The sequence below is a fragment of the Cibotium barometz genome, chromosome 28, assembly GCF_041138505.1.
Source record: "Cibotium barometz isolate CiBa-2024 chromosome 28, ASM4113850v1, whole genome shotgun sequence".
Classification (NCBI taxonomy): Eukaryota; Viridiplantae; Streptophyta; class Polypodiopsida; order Cyatheales; family Cibotiaceae; genus Cibotium; species Cibotium barometz.
The window spans coordinates 3,997,332-4,003,494 of record NC_141073.1 but is presented as its reverse complement, the minus strand read 5'-3'; positions in this window follow the sequence as shown (position 1 = coordinate 4,003,494).

Sequence of the window (6,163 nt, the reverse complement as noted above, 5' to 3'; positions counted from 1 at the left end):
TTCACGTGAAATGGTTTTGGAATGGGAATTACTGTTTTTTTTCCAAGCTTAGAATTGAAACCTTCTTTAACTTTATTAATGAGGTTTTAGTGCCATTGAGCAAATTGTAATGGATATAATAAGGACATATGAAGCTCTTTTTGTGTTTGTACTCTCTTCTTCTCGCAATCAATACTTAATTACAAAATCTGCTTCTTTTGCAATCAACACTTAATGATGGGCGTATGCAACTCTCTTCTTTGTTTGACCTCTCTTCTTCTCTCTCTTAAATGGTTACTAACAAGGTTGCTTTTTTACGGGCATCATGCTTGTTTTTGGACAGTTTGGTCGTAAAATACAACCACTTATTACAATGAAAGGAACCTAGGGGTTGCACTCATTAGAATGGAGTACACACATGGGTTGCACTCATTAGCATGGAGAACACACATGTCCCACTCATCCTAGGGAGTGGCACCTAAACATCAAAAGACTGCCATGAATCAACCATGAAAGCTTGGGCATAAGCTCCAAGAAGACAAGATGTCTATAGAGTAAAATATCATAAAAAAGGTGTCATTAGTCATGTGCCTAATATAGCCCAAGGCTCCCAAAAGTACACATGTGAATGACCCTACGCTCGTGCCGAAGCCCCATCCTCCATGTGCATGTGCATACCAAATCTACTTCATCACACTTATTTTGAGTGACCATCAAAAAATAAGGTAAATTGTTTTTAAAAAGTGCATTATTTCTACTAAACCTGTTATTTTGAAGGGTGACCCAGCCAATCAAAAATCAACCTTGGTAACTAATATCCTCTTTGTGATAGGAGAGAGAGAGAGAGAGGGAGAGAGGGAGGGAAAGATACAATAAAGTAGATATTATTAAAACATGCAAGCATAGGTTATCTAAGAAAACGTAAGTAGTTTGTCATACCAACATCCTATGGTAGATGCGACATGTATCGTATACACATTCATCGATGACACATGACACATGGTGAGAAGGTGTGTCACTGACGTATGTGTTTGGTAAATTGTTGATACATTTTATACATGACATAGGAAAGACACCAGGGCCCCATACATGGCATGGCGTTAGTCAGCCTACATGACATACCTTACACAACGTACTATCATATGCTACACAATGTGACATACGACACGGGCACATACATGACCTTACACGACATACTTACTTAGCCACTGGTATGGAGTACATCGCGTGACTTAAGGCGGGGGCCCCGCTATAAATGCACTGAAGGACAAACAAAAGTGTTAGGTGACAGGTCACCACAAGCTGGCTCTGCTAAGTTTCCGAATCTTCTATCTCTGTCGAAAATTCTACGGCTACGATAACACGTAGCCTCGAAAAGTAGTAGTTTAACACGTAGACCATCATATTGCCACGTGGAGATATCGACAGGTTGTCGGCAGTCGAAGCAGCGGTATATAGCCGGTTGCATCCACACTGGCATTTTGCACCTTGTCCTTCCGTCCTGCCTTTTTTTAAAATGGTGCTTGCTAGCTAAGGTGCCTCTACTTGCTGTGAAATGCGTCCTCCTATCCCACTCATCAACGCTATGCATTTTTCCCACCATGTCAAACAAAGACAATCCAAAAAAAAGGCACTATTTTAATAGAAAACTCGATTCCCTTTTAATCCCAATTTCTCCGTTCATCCACTAAAATACATTCCAAATGTCGCTTTTTTAAACCACTTCTAGCGTTGATCATTGAAAGTTCTTCAAAAGGAACCTGTTTCCAACAAGATTGGCTGTAGCTATTGGGCTATATGGTTGCAAATCATACACATGAATGAGGGAGGGGAGACATATAGGAAAAAGGTAGTAAGGTAGCAATGTTGTAAGGTGGCCTTTGGGGTTTTTTTTCTCACCTACCTAATTAGATGCCTACACAAAGTCGGGTTAGTTGTGTAGAAACTAATATGGGGTAGAGTAAGTAAGGCACTTTTAATACAAATGGTAAAGCATGGTTTCATATGCGTACATTGAGCGTGTGGGAAACAACCAGGTAACGCATAGTAGCTTCAAACTAATGCCTTAAACTAGAAACACAATAAGGTGAAGGCGTGAGTTTGAAGCTACACAATGGACCATCAAGAAGCCTTACTCTTCGTGCATTGACTCTTTCAAACTCTCAACTTGCAATGATGAAAAACGCTTCATACAAATTCATCAAGGTGGGTAGGGTGATTTAGCACGGGAACAAGAAGGTAGATGGATGCAATGTAGATGTGAGATAGAACAATGGATTCTTGTTAAATGCTCCCTAAAGTTCACATCTTCACTTAGAAACATGAGAAGTATTTTGAACCAGTTGTGCCATTGCCTTGGATGCATTTTAATTTGACTCTTTTTAAGCTTTTGATGATAGTAAACTTGAATGTGGCTCGGAAAATCCATTCATGGTCAAACTTCTTTCATGTAAAAGTGAAGTCTGGTATGTGTTTGGATAACTATTCTTCACCTTTCACAAAAACAATGATTGAATGACTGACTATACATATTTTTTTCTCTTATAAGAAAATAAACAAATATTGATGTGAACTTATACACCATTTTGGTTAAATTCTTACATTGCAATGAGTAAAAAATATTTGGAAGGTTGTAAAAAGCAATTTCATGGAGGAGATTCAACAAATTATAAAACATAGTAGGAGGGGGCCAAATAGTATTATGGAGTCAATGGTATGGATGAACGAGGATTGGGCAAGTAGCACAACAATTTAAAAAGCATGCTAAGAAAGACAATGCATACATTTGCTTCTACATGAAAGGATGTATGCAAATAAAGTTTTGGGAGAGACCATAAGGCTTGAACCCCTTTCCAATAAGCATTCATAGAATAAACATGTGTATGAGGTAAAGATTAAACACAAATGATTTCATGGTGCATTGCCAATGCAAAAGCCACGATAAGCATAATGTGAAATGATTTCATGGTGCATTGCCAATGCAAAAGCCACGATAAGCATAATGTGAAATGGATATGGTAGGCACCCTTTAGGTGCACCATATTCACAAACATGGAAGCAATATGTCATACTTCTAGTGATAAGCATGATACAACACCATTTCTTATTTATTGTAGCCCATCAAGTACAAATGCCGCATTCTCCCCATTGATTATAAATGTTTACAAAAATGGATATTTTTTAAAGATTACATAGGCATTGGAGTTTTGCAATAAAGCTCAAGTAAATATTGTACTCCTCATGAATTCAAGAGCAAAGTAATCACATTTCTATCTTTTTACTTGTGTAATGTGGCTCTTGCCTAACTAATGTTATAACTTACGTAGGCATTAGAGTTTTAAAGATTAACTAGGCATTTGGAGTTTTGCAATAAAACTCAAGTAAATATTGCTTGGTACTTCTCACGAATTCAAGAGTAAAGTAATCACATTTCTATCTTTTTACTTATGTAATGTGGCTATTGCCTAACTAATGCTATAACTTAAATAGAGTGGTGCTTCGCTAGTGTGTGAACATGCAGATGTTGGTAAAGGAAATGGAAGGACTATCTACAATATCAAGAATGGGTACAATAAGTTACTTCAAGTTATGACTCTTTATTGGTAGTTGGTTTCTTGGACAAGGAAACATTAAGAAAGTTGCTTTGTCAAGATGTCCGCTTTAAAATGCAATGATTCAAAACACAATTAGTGACCTTTTTGCGAGCATGGACATGCATATGCAAGTGTGCTAACATCACATTGTGTGAGGTACGATACACAATGCACACAAACTACTAGTGAAAGTTATTTCAAAATTTTCTCCCCTTGCCCTTTTCTTGATGTGTGTGTGTGTGTGTGTGTGTGAGAGAGAGAGAGAGTTCTTTTGTGTGTGTGAGAGAGAGAGAGAGAGAGAGAGAGTTCTTTTGTGTGGTGTGAGGCCATGGGATTGTTTTGTTTCATTATGCATGGGAATGTCTTGTTCCACTAGGGCATGGGAATGGGGCTTAAACGAGGTGGATTCTGAGTGGCTTCAACCCCTTTCCATTAAGCATTTGTAGAATAGAATGTGTATGAGGAACACAAATGGTTGCATGGTTGCATTTCTATTACAAAAGCTATGGTAAACACAATGTGTAAGTGGTATATCTTGGTAGGGACCATTTAGGTGCACCAAATTCACAAGCATGGAGGAAAGCATATTTCTAGGGTAAAACATGACGCACTACCATTTCTTATTTATATCACCATAATAGGTATAAATAATAAATTATCTCCACTAAACTAGAGTTGTTTGTAAATTTGGATATTTTCTAAGATTGTGTAGAGTTTTGCACGAATCAAAGTGAATGTTGTTTGGTACTTAGCATGAAATCCATAAATATTAAGAGTAGAATAACCACGATTCCTTCTTTTTATTTATGTTTTTAAAGGATTGCTATTGCCTAACCTCTAATGTGATGAGTGAGGTAGAATGATGCTTTGCTATTGTGCTTTGCTATTAGGTGAACAAACTTTATATGAGGATGTTGGTAAAGGAATGGAAGTAATATCTACATATGGAGATAGTGGGTATAATACATTACTTAAAGTGGGGGCATCTATGACTCTATATTGGAAGTTGGCCTCTTGGACAAGGGAACGGCAAGAAAGTTGCTTTGTCAAGATGTCCACTTTAAAATCTACCTCATAATTTGAGCTAATACAATTAGTGACCTTTTGATAGCATGGAGGTGTATGTGCATACGCTAAAGTTGTGTTGAGCTGCTATATGGTACACATGCATGCAAACTACTATCAAAAGTTATTTCAAATCATAAAATTTCCCCTCTTTGATCTTTCCTTAGTCACAAACTAGAGGAAAACACGATAGCCCCACAAAGCATGATTTCGACAAGTAAGTGTTATGTTTGAAACTAACAACATAACTTTCAAACTCAAAGTTTGAATCTATCATAAACCACATTACACACCTTTTATTCCACAAACATAGACCTTGATGGGTTGGATTTCCATTTTGCTTCCATACTCAAATTGGGAAAAATAAATATTATTAGTAGGAACACAACATGGGGCAAGATGTGTAGCTATAGCTTTAGGGAACTTCACACCCATCTAAAGTCAAGTATTATGATAGGCAAGGATGGAGAAACAATGAAGTAGCATTCTCACTATCCTAATTGCATGGTTTCTTCTCCCAATTCGTGCCCCTCAATGACCTTTGGGTATTTTAATCAACATTGGCCAAAGGACTAATGCTCTTCATTAAAATGTGAAACAAGGGTCCAGAAGAGCACATTATGTGTGTTGCAAATTCATAGCTTCATGAGAAATGGGGAGTATGGGGACTATGTTCCTCAAGCATGTCAAGCAAGCTAAAATAGTGAAAGGATAAGGGAAAGGGGAGAAGCACTAAAGTGGATCAAGGAAAGGACACAAAGAAGGCTTAGAGAACAAAAGGAGAGAGAGAGAGAGAGAGAGAGAGAGAGAGAGAGAGAGAGAGAGAGAGAGAGAGAGAGCAGGTTGTTTCAATGTTTTTAAACCTTTAGTTCAATGATGCATCTATTCATGGGCTACACTTATGATTTAGTAATGTGTCATGCTAAGTTTTCCATGATTTTAGTTTCATATTATCCCCCCCCCCCTTTAGTGGATCCTTTCGTAGTAGCAACTTGAATGCCCACCCAGCCCACCCAAAGGCGGCTTGGTCTCTCGCCTGAAGGAGGTACAATTGTGGCTGCAAAGGGCCAGATATTGCTGGGGAGCTTACGAGGATTTGAACTTGGGACCTCCTAGAAAGAAACATCCCTATACTTGTGTTGAGAAGATTTAGAAGAGGTCTACAGTCAAAATAGAAGGCTAACCTATTTTTTTGTTTCTCCCAAAATGAGATGAAATCAGGTTATAACTTGTGTAATTCTACTTGTGAGATCATCATTGTATATAAATGGGATTTGGGTTTGATAATTCCTTAAAGTGTAGATGAAAGGAATTTCTTTGGGCTGTAGCTTAGAGTTGATCTCAAACAATATGTTAGCAATGCCAAGTCAATAAAGATGGGCCCTTGAGTTGTGCTATCCTCTAGAATTACTCTAGAAATACTTGAAAAGAAATGGCAGTGTAGATTTTGTGATTGGATTACCATGGACATTAAGGATAATATTGCGGATGATAATCTTCCTCCATTTCCCAAGGTCAAGTTCTTT